General features: G+C 38.6%; 1 protein-coding gene across 1 annotated transcript in view; it reads left to right on the forward strand.

The window, feature by feature from the left end:
• The first annotated feature begins 307 nt into the window (after positions 1–307).
• brinp1 (bone morphogenetic protein/retinoic acid inducible neural-specific 1) overlaps positions 308–17,931 on the forward strand; it is a 115,375-nt gene continuing 97,751 nt past the window's right edge. Inside the window, exon 1 of the mRNA XM_026173679.2 lies at positions 308–881. The gene's annotated coding sequence lies outside the window, so the exon portion shown is untranslated. The remainder of the gene's footprint in view (positions 882–17,931) is intronic.

Consider the following 17,931-nt stretch of genomic DNA (forward strand, 5'->3'; position numbering starts at 1 on the left):
GAGCTATGCTGAATTTTTATGAAGATGAGTTTCTCAGCAAGTCATCATAAGTTCACATTAACACAGACATACAGTCACGTTGTTTTTTTATGTAAAGAACACAGCCTGCACGTGGCATTGTGTGACACCTTCTGCGCAACTCAACGCCTTCTCACTTTGTTGCGCTTTCAGTTGTCTCAAAAAAACAAAACGAAAAAACCCAACAAAAATCCTTGTATGCTTAATAAGCCTGTGTCCTTCTGAGCCCACACCGTACCCAAATGTTGACACCTTAATGAGCAATGACCAGGCTATTTATGGTGCTCATCCTGTAGCCTCGGTGTAAAGAATTAGCATACCTATCAGCTGAAAAAAGTCACGACGCGGCTTCTTATCCTCATCCACCCTCAGTTACCTCGCCTTCCGCCTCATACAGTCCAGACCCACCCCTCACTGCCTGCCATGACCGTCCTCTACAATACGAGACTGTATTCTTTGTACCTCCCCTTTCTCGCCCTCCGTCTGTGGATCCCAGCCTCCCTTCCTAGATATCCATCCACACCTCTCTACCCGCAAACGGCTCCTAGTGTGACAAAAAAAGAGAGCAGAACTGTTTCAAACACGTCGACATAAATCCCACTTCTACAGCTCCCTTTTCTCCATTCCCTCCTGACGGACTTCATTACTTTATTCATCTGCGCGCCAATGCACGAGACCACGCAGAAACGGAGGATTTTTTTCCCTTGAGCATGAAAAGGATTGCCAAATCATCCGCAATCCAACATCACCGACTGAGCCACCAGCATGAGCACTGGATACATATGCTCCAGCAGAAGTTGTTGGCGAGAGAACTAAGAAATCTTGGACCACAAATACAGCTAAGAGGGGAGAGTCAGTTTTAGGTAAGTACGGTATATGCTGGCTTAGACCTCTAACAGAATGTGAAGGTATCTTATGTATATTTTTTCCTGTTTATCACTAACCACGAGGAAGTGGTCTGGTAGGCAGGGCTATATTGTGGCACAATTATGGCGATGTTGCGTGGTCAGCATGTAACTAGGGTGGCCGGTGGTGTCCTTTTCAGGATGGAGGTAATTTTCCCCCTTTTCTTTCTCACGGCGAAGCTACCTATCAAGCTCCGCCCGGACTATATGTCGACGTAGCCCTTCGGAGGGTATTAAATTTGATACAATTTGCCGTATAAAACCTTCATTTTAGACCACCAGGAAAATGACTTATTCTCACAAATTGCATGCGTTCGCCTGCGCTCTCGCTGCACGTTGTGAGGCAGCATCTTCCCCAGGTGATGCTGCAGAAGTGCGGATGTAAAAGGAGCACGAAACACTGAGGGAATCAATGATCTCAGTATTCGGGGTTGGCACATTACGCAGACCTGTTTCAGTGAGTGGCAGTCCGGGGGGCAACATTCAGAGTAGGGGTGTAAATCAGGCCTGCAGTAGTCAGCATCAACATTTGTACTCAAGCTTCTTTTCCTCTCTCTTTGGAGTCCAGATCTAGCGATGATTAGTTCACTCTGAAAGCTGCATTTGCTCTTAACTTTAAATGAGAGTCACCCCGGATTAAAAATAATAATAATGATAATAATAAAGAGTAAATCAATCGCGTCCATTCTTTCTGTTATTACTAGTGTTTTTATTTGCATGTTATTAATAATTATTATGAATATTTCTCCATTGTTTCGTCTCACTGCTTGATATGAGACGGATCAGTGTTTGTGCGCGCCTATGGCCCGTCCTGTACGTAGCTTTGGACGCATGAGGGTGCGCGTACATGAGAGCCAGCACGTACGTGTTTGTTTTGTTGTAATTGTGCGCGCGCGCGTGTCACCAGTGAGGCAAAGTTGCCGTTCCGTGTTCCCTCAAGTTGCTTTGATTGCTGTTCCACCGGCTAACTGCGAGGGGAGCTCATGCTCTTTTACACTATAGGTGTCATTGTGTGGCTAAAGGCAAGATTACTGTGTGTGATACTGATACCAAGTCTATGAAATTAGAGGAGCAGCTTCTGTTTGAAATTAGTCCGGAAACATTTATCTGCAATTCCACGGCTGCCACTGCAAATTTTGCTTTGTTTGTCAATGTTTCTTTTTGAAATGCTAGCCAAAGTAGCTTTAAGGAACTTGATCAAATGTACGTAGAAAAAAAAAAGAAAACAGAAAAAAAACGCAGTTGCAGTTATAATTACCAGGCCGAGAGTGCAAAGCATTAGTTTCATAATGCTGAAGTCACACATATGAGTAATGAACAATGCAGGATCTCAGTCTATACTGCACAATCAAGCCTTTGATGAGCATGCTAGAAAAGGGTCTGTGTGGCACCCCACTGTAACTAACCCTGCATACTGAATTTGAAATGTAAGTTGAGCTTTATTTATTATTTTTTTTCTCAAATGAGCATTACACTAAAAGCAAGTGCTTTAACTCTGTGATATTGTTCTGCCTTCTCTGCATGTACAGTAGAGAAAATTGCACTGGCAGCGGAAATTGCAGAAGAAAAGCTCCCTCATTCCGAATGCTTCATTCAATCTGGTGGCCTTTTCAATGGCAAAATGCTGGCAACATGTAATCATATTCAGAGGGAAAGCATTCTAAATCACGCTGCCAAAATGAAAATGCCTGCAGTGGCTTAAAGCTATATTTGTGTCGTGGCTTTAGATGACCCAATGTTGATAATGCTTTCAAGGACTGAAAAGAGAACATTCAGCAGCAGAGGTCCTTTTACAGAGCTTGGCAGTGCAACTTACTGATAAATTGTCTGCAAATCATGTGACTGTGATTCTAAAAGACAAGGAAATAAACACCCATGAACATAATTAGGAGGAAATGATTACAGACTTAATGCATTGACCATATGTGCACAGCATTTCTTTATCACTCTGTGTAAAGATAAGGATATTACTTTTCCAACAGTCTGTGTGCTGGATAGAGAACAGTACCAGTCTTGTACTGGCACCAGCTCTCTCCTGCTCTTCCTCTCTGTGTATCTCTCTCTTTGTATTCTTGTATTGGCACAGCATTGTTTTTATGTGGGTGCTGGCTGCAGCTGTAGTGACCAGAAGGCTGCCTCCTAAGAGGTTTGGAGGAAAAGAAAATCTGTTTTTATCAGAAACAAACAACAGGGTCACACAATGACATGTGACAAACTCTACCAGAAATCCTGGCACGTTTACAGTATTTTGGAAACGCAGCTGATCTCCACTGAGGGTTTTCTGACCTGTGTGCTGGTGCTATCAGTCCCAAAAGTACATGGGTCTAAACATGCTGTTCTTATAACGCAGTGTTCAAAAAGCCGTTCGCAGCCACAGGCTCATAATTAAAGATGATTACTAGTGCTTATTCTTGCATGTCATGAAATATTAATGCTTAGGAGGATTTCACAGTTTCAGAAGGAATTTTTACTTTACTTATTGGATGGCCATTAAAGACAACGTTTATCTCAACGTTTGCATGGAGTGACACAAACCTGCAAAGAAGGTCTCCATAGTTTTGTGAAGAAAAATATGGGTGTCGTGCAAAGCCTCAGGGGAGCACGATAACAGTGACAGTTTTATTTTTATAAACTATTTAGGCATTCAGTACACGTAATTCTTCAACTAAGTAAAGTGGCCTGTCTCTGGTTTCTCTCTATCTCCTTCTTGCTTTATTCACAGCAGGGGGCCAGAGTCTGAATAGTTGCGACTGAACACGAATACCATTTTATGTTGCATTCAAGAATTAAATAATACATCAAAACCTCAAAAGCAAACAGAAAACATTATTTATTAAATTAATGTAAGTATAATGTGGATTTGCTTTCTGACTACTGATGAATCTGGAGGTAATTTTATATATGTATCTATACATACATACATACATATATATATATATATATATATACACACACATACACACATATATATATACACACATATATGTGTGTATATATATATGTGTGTATACACACATATATATATACACACACACACATATATATATATATATAGATAGATAGATAGATAGATAGATAGATAGATAGATAGATAGATAGATAGATAGATAGATAGATAGATAGATAGATAGGCAGATAGATATACCAAAGAGTATCTTGATTGCATAAAATTTTGAAAGAAAGAAATTGGGTGATGAGCAAAAAAAAATCAGGGCATCATCCTTTGATTTAATTCACTAGTTAATGTGTACTGATTGTGCTCTTTTAAAACTTTTAGAAATTAGTGTTGGCAGCATATAAAATCATTTTAACCTATTTTTTTATACTAAAATGAACAACAGACCTGAAGCAAATTACCTGCTTTCAGTCATATAAATTCTGAAAAGATACCTAAATCAGCCGCTGTGCACAAGCACCATTGAATATTAATGCTAATTAACTTCATCCACCAAGCAAGGAATTTGACAAATCCAATGTGATACAATTTTTATGCACTGAGGGAAGAGGAGGCTCCACATCGACTTTGGTCTGGGTGTAGCTGCTGCTTCTGGTTGTTGCTGTAGCGGGTGAAGCTGCCTTATAAAACATTTATTAGACCAACTATATTGACATATGCTAATTCTGAGACATTCACACTCAAAGCCCCAAGTACCAAAAACTAAACTTGTCATTATCCTAATGTAAACAAGTGAGCCTACCATTTTTAGATGATATTGCATGTGGATGGTTGAAGCGTCTTCTTTTAACACTGGTGTCATTTAGTTTAGAGCCAAGACTGAATAAACATTTAGGAAACATAAACACTAAAGAAGTTGGGGTTATCTGGCTATATTTCATTGGGTAAAGTTGCAGAATAAAGGATCCACTCTAAAGGCTGCTAATGAAGCATTTGTTTCCCAGCCACTTATAATTTAGTAGATATAGCCAATCGACCAGCTGAGCAGCTCTAACAATCATTACAGATCAATTCTATTTGCACAAGCTGCTTTCACAAAAAAGATGTCTCACTCTCTGCAGATCACCTGTGGAATGCTAGCATGGATGGCATAAAAATCCCTATAACAGTTTTTCTCATATACTTGCTCCCAGTGCTTTTGCCTTCAAAAGTGCAAAAGTGGCCTTTTCATATTGGGTTAAAACACTCTCACTCCTCTGCACACCATGCATCTTGACCTAGCCCTTGGTGTTTGCCAAGTAGGAGACACTAGATAGAAAAGTGATGCTAAATTGAGCCTCCGCAACCCTGACCCATGTGTCATTAAACACTGCCAGGAAGCTTAGTTATTACTCCCTAAAATATGATAACTCGGACAACACAGTAATAACTACAGTAATTTATTTTGCCTGACATTGCCTTGGTCTTTGCTGGCTTGGTGACAGCAGTGTTGTACATCTACTTGATTTTTTTGTGGAGAAGGAGAAAGATGTTTTGATTTGCAGAGGTCTGCACTGGTCGACGATTATACATAGAGCCTTTAACTTAATTTGCTTCACTCCAGCCTCCCATGTTACCGCTGCTATATAATTTGATCTGCTCTTGTCTAGAAGATGTGTCTGAGGTATTTTGCAAAATGCAAACCTCCCAGTATAGCTTCTGGGTCTGGTTTGTATAGCAATAATGTGCAGCTCTGGCCAGTAATTGGCAGTTTTGTTTTGTTGCTGAGATTTTCCTCCTCACTTGCAAATCCTTGGTAAATTTGTGGGCAGCAACATAACTGTGCAGCCTTTTGCTGTTAAGTGTGTTCCATAATTGAGTTTGGTGTGGCATATGTTCTCTATCAGTATGTTGACGCGTCATATGTGTTTACGTACGTGCTTACCTACAAAAATTATTGTTTTTTCAGCTCTAAGGTGTATACTAGCCACATCTGATAACTAAATAAAGCTGCATTAATAAATACTTTTAATATCAAGAATGGATTGAGTTATCTGTACTTTATAACACAAAACCATTAGGCATAGAGAATTACTGTCCATCTCGTTTCTCCTCAGCTTAATATGGTTCACTGTTTTGCTTTAATAGCTTGCAGCTTAATAAACATTTTTCCTATTAAGCAGCCTACTTTTTGATTAAAAAAAAGCACTTAAATACTTGCATTGAAAGGTACCTGAAGTATAGGTTTTGGTGATATCCCCCTGATAGCTTGTCACTACCTGGGTTAAAACCAAATTTTCACATATTGGGAATACAAAACAAATTAATGCCTAAAAGATGGGAGTCTCTTTATACCATGGGAAGGGAACAGAAGCAACTACTTAAACTATTAAATATAAATTATACTTGGATGTTCCATCAGGTATCCACATTACTTGTTTGGATGATGTGAGTCATTGTATGCATGCAGATATAACTTGTGTGTCACACCTTCAGCAAAACAATGCTGATATTTTAACTACAAATCAAATGTACTGTGATTTTGTCTTTCACAATTGATTCTGGGAAAGCTTATAATGCAGATTTCAACATCTTGAGAAAATTGAACCCATGTTGAAAAAGCAATCAGTGTGACCTTTGTGTGACTCATTTGTAACTGTCACTACTAACTTTTAAAGGACTGAGCAGGTCAGATTTGATTGACCATAAATTTACAAAAAGATTCTTAGTCATTTTGAAGTGTGTCACAGCCGCTTGCCTGACCACTTGTATTTTTGCCCATGAAAAATGATCACAAAAGGCTAAAGTCACCCAAAGAACCTTCAGTTTTCCTGCCATAAATAACGAATTCACATTCTAGTTCACATTCACATGGATAAACAAACATACAATTTCAATTGTTCCACTGAATTGCCTATCAACGTAAAAGTCATAATTTAAATGTGAACAATCATGGGAAGATAATCTTTCTGAAAACAAAATGTTAATTGGATCTCACACAGAGAAGGTTTTAATCTTTTTCATCCTTCCTTGTGCTGACTAACAAGTGTAAAGTACTCCCTACTGGAGCACTTTAGGTACCCCCTAATTATTTCTTAAGAAGATAAAAAAATATTTCAAACAAGCATTTCAAATTATATGGCATTTATCACGTGAAGCTTGAATTGAGATTAGAAGCTGCCATTCTCAGTAGATTTACCATGGCCCAATTTTGAAAAATTAAACAGTGGGGGCTTTTTTGGAGAGAGAGTGGAGTCATGGACTGACCCCATGACCTTTGTGATGCTGGTGAGTCAATGTGCTGTTGGCCAATGCCAGAAGATCGCAGCATCACTGACCTATATTGCAGCCCTGGGCAGTGGCAACCTACACACCAGCAGATCGCTGATCAGAGGAGAATATTGAAAATGAGGTGCAAAAAGATTTTTTATATTCTTTTCTAGCTATGCCTTTCCTACATAAATCTACTGGTTCTGCATTTGTGTTTGTTTTCATACTTAAACAATGACTCACGAATTTTGAACAACTGAAATATAAAATCAAAGGTCTATTTATTCACTAACAAAAATATGCTTGGTGTAAACTCAATGTTTACTATTATGTTTACTAAATTTCATATGACTGCTTGTTACGACCGAGATGTGCAGATGAGCATCTCTGAATGCACAAAACCTTGGGTACAGCAGTGGAGGACTACACCAGGTGCCTCTCTTGTCAGCTAAGAACAGGAAACTGAGGCTATAGTTTGCACAGGCTCACCAAAATTGAACAATTGAAGTCTGGAAAAACATTGCCTGGTCTGATGAACCTTGATTGCTACTGCAACATTCGGATGATAGGGTCAGAATTTGGTATGAACAACATGAAAGCATGGATCCATCTTGCCTTGTATCAACAGTTCAGGGTGCTGCTGGCGGTGTGGGGGATATTTTCTCACCACACTTTGGACCCGTTAGTACAAAATGACCATTTAAATGCCACAAATTGTGTTGTTGCTGATCATGTCCATCCCTTCATGACCATAGTGCACCAGTTAGATTGCTCCAATCATCCCAAACATTTTTTTTAACATGACAGTGAGCTCAGCTTAATCAAATAGCCTCCACAGTTACCAGATCTCAATCTAATGGAGCTCCTATAGGAAGTGGCTTAATGGGAGATTCATATATGGATGTGTAGCTAACAAGTCTGTAGCAAATGTGTGATGCTGTTGTATCAACATGGACCAAAATCTCAGAGAAATGTTTTCAGGACGTTGTTGAATCTATGGCAGACGAATTCAGGCAGTTCTGAATGCAGTACTAGTAAGGTGTATCTAATGATGTGGCCGGTAAGTGCAATAACAGCATTAGTGTGTTTCCCCTTAAATGTAAGTCATTAAACAACATGAGCATATTTAGTTGGATAACACAGCTTTCATTTTCCTCAACAACTCTGAGCTGTAAAAGGCGTTGGGCTACTCCAGAAGTAGCACATGAAATGACCTGACACAGCATTTTCACAAAAGTACCAACCTATAGATTTTTTTTATATAGCTGCCCTTGCCTTGCCTGTGACAGAATTTGTGTGTGTGTGTGTGTGTGTGTTTGTCTCTTGCACATTAAGCATCTTTTTGAATTCCTGAGGCCCAAAATCAGGTATAACAGCAGGCATGTACAGTATATTAATTAGAATTCTAAACATAGAAGCTCTGTGTACACTAATGTCAATCTTACATGTCCCAATGCATACATTTGCATTCCTGGCATGAGAGCTTGGCTGCCTAAGCACCACTTCCTGTCACATTTAGCATGGAAAACATTGATTGACTACAGACTTATGCATATTTGTTATCATTTGACATTGCCTTTAAGGCATTTTCTCTGTTAGCTCTTGCAACCTCATATCTTTAACTGGCATTCTTACATTTGGTCGGCCTTATTTTTCTTTTATCACTCATGGAATTCTTATATTTAATTTACTGGATGCATTAATTTAGAATAAATAAATATCTGATTCCTATAATGACCTGTCTTTTCCGATGACTACTTATGTTTTAGAGGCAAATTTGCACTTGAAGGCTACAATATTGTTGCGGATTATTAAATATGAACCAGTTTTGCCCCAAGATGGAGAATATGATTAAAAGCTAGTAAATAAAATATGCCATGTTCAAGGCCTTTATATGTTGGTGGTATTGCTTGGCCAGAAGCCCTTCCAGAAGTTTCTCCTGGAGCTCGGCAGCCAGTTTGGATCGAATCCAGGTGGTTATTTGATGCCTGTATATAAATGAATGGGAAACAAAAAGCTATAACTTAGTGGTCACTGGGACTTAAAAACAACATATACAGAATTGCCATTAAAATCTAGTAAGGTTGAGGTTTAAAACTTTTCAACACAGCTTTTAAAACCTGTGAGACTAAATTGACTACCGTCTGATGTAGTAACCGCCACATCAGATTTTCAATTTTAACGGTTGATTAGGTATTTGAGGGCAGTGGTAGTACAACAATCATCTTCATTTCCCTGACATATTTCAGGATTCTTTCTGTCTGCATGCCCTCCTAATATATTATGTCTCTACTTGGCCTCTAAATGCTGTCTGTGTTTTGGTAAATACTTCATATTTTATTTATAGTTTGACTTTCTTTTTTTTTTTTTTAAAAGGTTACTGTGTACACCCAACATGCCATGTAACCATGGCATTGAAATGCATACATTTACAGACAGCAAGTGAAACCTGCTAAATTGAATGCATGTTTTGGAATTTATAAATTGGGGACTAGCTGCAGGGCATCATTCTGTTAAACAGGTAGTGTGTGCCTAGATGCTCTTAAGTAGGGCTGTGCGATATGACCAAAATCTCATATCCCGATATAAGAATTCTATCGTCCGATAACGATATAAATCACAAAAATGTAACGAAAACCCCCCCGAAAAAAAAAGGTTTATTTTTTAGCACCTGGCGGCTCTTTTTTACTTATCATCCATAAATAATCTGCTCTTTCACGTGATTCAGTTTATTTTGAAAAGTCTCTACAGGATCTTGAGCTTTATTGTGAAAGGTTTATATGGAACATAAACAAGCGGACACGTGATGCTCTTACCGTCGTTGTTGCTAACCACAACGCATAAAAACAGGCGCTTGTCCGTCTGTAGTGTGGTTATATTAAATATAAGAGAAAGAGAGAACTTTAAGAAATTAATATAGCCACTACAGTGACCATCAAAACGATGAAAAAATATTGCCGTAAACTTTTTTTTTTGCGACACCACAAAACAAACGATAGCGTAAAATGAAACGATAGACGTTTTTATATCGTCATCCGATATATATCGTTATATCGAACAGCCCTACTTTTAAGGCTGCTTGATACACTTCAGTTAACAAGCTAACAAATAACTGTTAAGGTGGCTTGAGATGCAAATAGTTGTAACAGTACCATTGGTTGGTTATGTCATGCCTCTTATCCCACCTTTGCTCTTTTTACCCCTCCTCCAAGCTACGCAGTGTTCCTACTTATCATACACAGGAATTACATAGTGAGTCAGTTTTCAAAATTAAAGACCTTGTTCAAATTAAATGCTCTGCTTTTAAAATGCTTCCAGTGACATTTAAAAGTTGTAGAAGGGACGGAATAAAGATGGACAAGAAATGCACTGGGGTTAAAAGGCAAAAAGCTGTACCTTTTTTCTTTTTCAAAAAAAAAAAATGCTTAGGTTTTTAATGACATTTTACATTTGAAATCGAATGAACTGGGATTAAACATCTTATAAAAGCAAGTTCTAAAAATGATCCCTACCGAATCCCAAATGCTGTGCCTGCTGAAGAAGAAGCAAAGAGGCAGATGTTGAGATAGAGAAAGTATCTTAAACCAACACAGTTTCTCAAGAAAAAGTCTTCCACTCAAAAACAACCTTTTGATTTGGCCGTATTTGTAAAACGCATAAATCTAACAACTTATTTTCATTCCCTAATAAAAAGTCACTGTTCATTTTCAGACACGGTGGAGTGCCTCTTTCTTAAACAATTATTGAAAAAGTATTATTTTCCAGCTCGGCTTGCTCTCAACTGGTCAGATACTGCCACTTGATCAGGAGCCATTGGTGTCACATTTAAGCTTAATGTGCGCCCTCTTAGAATAATTATCATCGGTGCTCCGAGAGTCACCATAGAAACAAGGACAACAGTTGAGACGCTTGTTACATTGGGAAAAGTGTTGATGTTAAGCTGTTTTTCAGTCTAAGCCATGATGTTTTCCAAATCCTTAAAGTAAACTTGTTTCTTATACCTAACCAAAAAAACTCTAGAAAGGTAGCCAATGGATTCAAATGATGATGAGGTTTCCTGATCATAAATCATTATGTGACGAGTGTCAATCAGACATACAACCAGCTGTGTTATTAATGCTTTTTTTGTGTGTTATTTTTTTGTTGTTTTCTTTCTAATCCCTCAATCCAAAGATTAATCTATATAAGCACCCACATTTTGCAGGAAAAACAGTTAGGTCAATTGTCAGCATGGTTTCTGGAAAGGAGGATGAAGCATCTGGGTATCTAAATGTAGAAAGGGAAGTGTTGCCAGAGAACTAGCGATAATAAACAGATGTTGAATATAATTATCTGCAAACTTTGTAGGATACGTTTATGGGACACACTGGGGAGCTGTTCAGATGTATTCTTTTATGTTTTAAGCTCTATGCTTAGTAATTTTGGTATTTCCTTCTGACCATGAAAGTCCTTAGCGCTGAGGTCAAAGGTTTATGCTCTGCGGCAGCAACTGCTCTTTTCACTGTCATATATTCCCCAGATCCATTGCACAGTTTTTCACATGGCATAAAATCGATAGCAATGAAGAGGGTCAGTGCAAGAGAAAGGGAGGCATCCTTTAAAATGCCAGAGTACTTATAGTTCACACTTTACTCTCTTTTGATGCATGTAAATGAAAGTAAATCACATCATTTATCATTAACATCATTATGCTGCCAAACAATTCAGGGTTAGTCAGCGGTATTGTTTCCTAACATACAAGTTACCAGTCAGATCTGGGGCACTTGGAAGTTCAAATGCCTGGTTCCATATCGCTAATTAACCTCCCACATCTAATTATCTTATTCAGCGATTCATGTAGGTCTTGATCACTCCTCCCTGTCCTAAGCATAAAGTGGCACAGATGAATATCAAATTAAGCTGTATATCACAGTGAAATGAGGTGGCCCTTCAGACTGACGATCAGTCTAATAAAGCTCAAACACTTATTAAGTGAGCCTGATTTTGCCTAACTAAGCTATTCGGGATAAAGCTTTGTGGCACATGTATATCATTACTACAGGAAAAATGTTTAATCTCCAGAGTCTTATTACCACCTGGTTCCTTGCCTGTTAAAATAAATATTCAAATTACTATACAATACTATTAGAAAGCAAAACACTGTCACTGCAGAAAAGGCTTTGCTTTCCACCAATTCTATTAGGATTGCTAACAAACAATGGCAACGGGTTGCAATTGGGGAATCCATCACAACTGCCTGGTGGTGGGGTGAGACCCAGCCATCTGGCCTTTTCTTTATTCTTTTACCACTGGTTCCAGCGACTGTCACTTACAATGCACATGTGTGGTGTTTAGTAAAGGGGAATGCTTGATCTGTGGTGCATTCATCATTCTCTGTAGGTTATAAGCCCGTCAGAGATTAAAGGAAAATGTGCTGTATGGCAGCTTACCTGTGTTTGGTTGAGAGTGTAGTGTGGTATATTCTCCCAGGCTGTAGACTGGTGGCATTGTGTTTTGGCTGCAGCTGTTTTAGTCCAGTACTGTGTGTCCCACTTCAAAGAAGTGATGATTGGAGGGTGAATAAAAGCTCCAAGTCAGTCAATTGGCTCTGAATTGCCTGAACTTAACTGCAATATCAGCAGTGCAAAAAAGTGGCTGGCGTGGTCAAGTTTTTCTCGGTTTAACTTGCTCAGCCCCTCACATTGACATCAGGGCCAGGTGGATAGGGAGGAAGTGGAAGGAGAGGAGGCTGTGTGCTCGATTTATCAGTAATTATGGAGTGCTATTTTCTCTGTCTCCCATCTATGTCTGCCCTGGGAAGCAGTAGCCATTCTTTAATCTTGACACCCAGTGATCATGTAACACAAGGAAGTGCCTATTAGAGGTGGAGAGAAATTGAAGGGGACCTCTCACCTGATTTTAGGGGTGTTTGGGGTGACAGAAAAGGTGAGTATAGGGATACATGAGTAAGAGGAAGGGAAAGAGGCTCTGACATGAGATGGAGGTTGAAGTAGTGTCGACAATATACAGAACTGGCTTTTAAAACTTCAGAGGATTTGTGCAGAAGTGAAGCTGTATATATATATATATATATATATATTTGTGTGTGTAAGAGAGAGGTTGGGAAAGGATGTGAAAAATTTGAACTATAGTAGTTAAGTAGAGCAGGTCTTTGTGCTGTCACCTCTGGGCTTGCTTTACACTGAGTCAAACACAGTCTAGACAATGTTGGAAGTAATTTAACTTTGCTTTGGGATGATTGTGTATCAGATAACATAATCAGGTGATGGCGATCCAGACAAGACTAAACGCTGTATTTTAATACCTCTTTTGATCTGAGTTCAAGTCTACACCTGGTAGACTGAACGCTTCAGTAAAACAAACACCATTTTCACATTCAGACCCAAGAAGCCAGACTGTACAGCTCATTTTTAAAAAAATGTTCCAGGATAATTGCTCTGGTATGTCGATCCATATGCAGGAAACAATACATCAAACCATACCCAATTTGATTATTTCTGAAACACTTCAGAGGGCGATACACTTACTGCCTTCTAGAAAAAAAAATCAGAGACATTGGAAATACACATTGATTGAGTCTCTTACTATGAATAATTTGTCTCCTCAATTGAGTGCAGTGCTGCCGATGCTGTGCCAATCTGGCACCTCACTCCATTAACACTCCTCTCCTAATTGTGGAGTAACATGAAATTATCAATGCCAGGATTTTTTTGGGTCAGTATTAACATTTTCTTTAGACAGAGAAGACAGATATATAATAGTAAGTGTTTAAAATAATAAAAAAAAACTCAAATCCCAGATCACCACACTGTGGGCCTATTTATTATGCTGAAATGCAATTTTAGCACACAACCACTACAAAGTCCAACAAGCAGAGCCAGACAGGGGGAGTTTTTGTGTGTGTGTGCGTGTGTGTGTGTGTGTGTGTGTTTATATTAAACAGTATCCTGAAAAAAAGATGGTGCGTGCTGTGCATTATAAATACTTAAGTACTCTCATATGCTTTCATTAGCCTCTTTAAATATGAACATATTTTAATATAAATTCCCATCAAATCAGTGATGTATGTAATGCTACACTGATTATTTGGCAATTTATTTTCACAATTAGGCACTATTCGTTTTTCACAAAGCCCCAGAACCTAAATTAACCTCAGAACCTATGTGGCTGTAGTTTTAGAGGTGATTTCAATAATTTTCCTAAAGTAATCAAAGACAACAGAATTATTATTGATATGGGAACTTCAAATTTGTGTTACTTCATCATGCATCACATGATCCATGTAGGTGTTTGTCTATGCTTTGTCATGAACCAGTGTGTGTTTCATTGATCCCGTTTTTATTTTGTATCACTGCTCACTCAACTACAAAATTACTATACACTCTGTACAGTGTGCGTGCCACAAAAAAAGGTTGAGTCTTAGGGGGCAAAAAAAGCACTTTTTTGTACCTACTTATGATCAAAAAGCAGAAAAATGCATACCATCCCCAAACAGCTCAGTGGTGTGTTGCTGATGGAGCTGATGTAGTTAATTTTAATGATGGAGAGGCCAGTCCAGGTGAAGCTTGCCTGTGCAGTATCCTCTCTGGTGCTTTTTGTGCTCTCAGCACACCAACAAGACAACAATGTAGGGCATGGAAGAGGCAACATGGCACATTCAAGTCACACTTGCGAGCAATAAAAGTGCAATCGTTGTAGTTTTTCCTGGACTGGAATCTGACTACACTAATCTGAATGTAACTCTTGAAAACAAATCACATTTGAAAGAAAAGTGGATTGTGACCTGTCAATGTATAATTGGGATTAGGTGAGATTTCACAAAATGTGCTTTTACTTTGATGCTTCCCCCCGTTCTTTGGTTCAGATGGTTCAGCAGGGAAGTCTTTCATCACTGTAATTGAGCTTAGCAAAAGTTTAATAAAGGAGACTACTTCATTTTTAATTCTTTCACCTCTAGGCTACTCTTTCATTCATTAGTACTCCTTCTAAGCCACACCTCTCAGCTGACATCCGTTCTTTTCCACCTCCCTCCATTATCCTATCAGTTTAAAATTCAAGAGGCAAACTCCTCTTAGTTCATCATCCAATCAAGCAAGCCTAAAATTCACTCCTTCTCTCTTACCCACATGGGAGCTAATCACTAATCAGTGTTCTCTTGATTAACACGTTCAACTGTGAGGTCATTCCTTCCGAGTGACTACCATGTCCTCTTTTCCACTTTACCAAAACAAGCTTGCTTCTCCAGTCATAAGTTATACCAGACCGTCATACCACGTACTTCACACACACACACACACACACACACACACACACACACACACACACACACACACACACACACACACGCCCTACAAAAGCCAAAACAAACACAAAAAGCGCTCAATCGAAAAAGAGGATTGCAAGAAAAAGAAGCTTGTTTTTAATTGCAGACCATTTTTCTGCTACTGTGGAATTCACTTAGGCATGTTGTTAAAAAAGCAAAGCATTTTTCAATAAAGCAAAATGTTTTCTCTGTAGCTGACGTCATAGATGTAGAAACATATGCAGTTATGTAAAAACATTTCTTTTTAACTGTAAAAATAAATGACTGGGTATAGGGCTGGGCCATATCATACCATTCACGGTAATACCGGTATAATGTTAGGCAACGATAAGAAAATTAAATATTGCGATAAAATATGGTTAAAACGTGCATGCGCAGTGCCTTTGTTTAAGTACGCACATGGCAGAAAAAGCATGGCAGCGACGGAGAATGAGAAGGGCGAAAGCGAATCGTTGAATGAAACAGATGAACCAGAACTGGTTTGTAAAGATGGTGCAACTTCAGTGGTGTGGAACTAGTTTAGCTTTCGTCCGTCAGATACACACCAAAGCACATTTTTTGGTAGAGCATGCTAGCAGGCCGTCGTTATTACCGAACCAATTTTATGTGGTACACGGCGCTCAAAAAACGTTTTAGTAGGACTTTGCTAAGCTACGAAGCCGCACCACTTGATGGCTTGTCGGAGCATTATGGCTATCGTAGTCAGGAGCCTCGCGGAGTGATACGTACTCTGCTTCAACATAATATTAGCGTATGTGTGTGTATAACCTCTTTTTAAGTTTTGTGGATATTTTACATGGTTATACTGAGGATATGTCGGCCAGTTTCCATTGAAAATGCCTTTTGGTTAAACTGTCAGTAAGGAATTTGCATTTGTACTGTTAAATCTTTACATAACTTTAATGCACATAAAAAAGCTGTTTGTTTAAGTGAAAATACATTGATGGTTTTTTTGGCACTAATAAAGTTGTGGAGTTGTATTTTGTCTTGCTTCAATTATATCATCGGTTATATCGTTACCTCAAAATTTCAAATATATATTGTGATAAATATTTTTGGCCATATTTCCCTGCCCTAACTGGGTATAAGGTTGTTAGCAGAAAACACCATTGACTTTCCAACTAGCCTATTTTATGGTGTTATTGGAATGTTTTAGAAAAACCTACTGTATGAATGTAAAACCTACTTATCTGTGGAACAGTAGTGCACATTTTATAATTTATTACTTGAATGAGAGCATCATCTACATTTACCAGTGCCTCGTTTGTGTCAGCTGACCTTCCTTCTCCTTTCTTCTATATATGCAAATATATTTTATGTGTCAATCCGTCTATTGTTAGATTTTGATCTCTATGAAAACATTTTTGATGCATTTATATAAAAACCTGTAATTTCAACCATCGCTAAAGAGAGGGCTGACTTTTCAATTTCTGTAGCCTTGATTTAATTATTATTAGCAGAGTTAAATCCTTTATACCCTATAGGGAAAGGATTACCTATATCTAAACCAACTCATTAAATATTAAATCGTGAAGAAGCACTTCCTGTCTTTTCTTAATGTAAACATTTGAAAAAGACCTCAGGAATTTACTCCTGTTCTTCTGAGGCTCATACCGCAATTTTGGCAAAAGAGGCCTGTTAATTATTCAGCAGCAAAAGGAAATCCTGTTATTGGCAATCATGCATTGAGGTGCATATAACAACAGCTGACTTGAATAGGTGTATAAAGCCATGCATTTTACAAGGCTTGTGACAAAGTTTGCTTCTGTCTTGGAAAGGAAGGAGGCTAAAGAAGCAAAGGAGGATGGGAAAAATAAAACGCTAACCTTGTAGCAAAAGCCTCTGAGCTACGGCATAAAAAGAGGACAGCTTACGAGTGGAATATAGTGACAGTGGAAGAATTTCAAAGGCAAGAGGTCAAGAGCACTCTATTTTCAAACTTAACATGGGGAATAGGTACATGTTGGCTGCACTAACCCATATCAAGGACACATTTTTGCAAACGATAACCTCCCAAGAAGAGCAGACGAAGTATGGTGCGGAAAGAAAATTGCTTTTCTCAGCAAAATTCCACTATCCTTTTAGTCATATCAGTCCTGAAAATGTCTGCTCGGGATGCCTTTGTGCATGGGGATCTGCTGTATACACTGCATGACTGAGTGTGTGTATGTGATAGAGCATTTCCCAAAGCACTCCTTTCTTTATTTCATTTTTGTAACCCCCCGCAAATTCCCCAAACACATCATGTGACAACAAGTATCAGCACAGGTTGAAGTAGAGCAAAACTGAAACGTTATAAATACAGAAGCTGTATATCCTTTTAACCTCATTCATACCAGTGATGTTCCCTTTCTGTTTATTGCTTCACGATATTCACATCTGCAAATGGAAATGTTCTGCAGTTATATCAAATATTTCAAGTCCGTTTCTTCACTTAAGCGCCCCTACTTCAGGACAGTGACTATAAATACTCCCTGGGTCAAATGGTAAATCCGTCCAGTTCATCTGGAGGCTAGAATCCAACAAAAGCCATATATTAT

This window comes from Astatotilapia calliptera, chromosome 7, assembly GCF_964374335.1.
Source record: "Astatotilapia calliptera chromosome 7, fAstCal68.1, whole genome shotgun sequence".
Classification (NCBI taxonomy): domain Eukaryota; kingdom Metazoa; phylum Chordata; class Actinopteri; order Cichliformes; family Cichlidae; genus Astatotilapia; species Astatotilapia calliptera.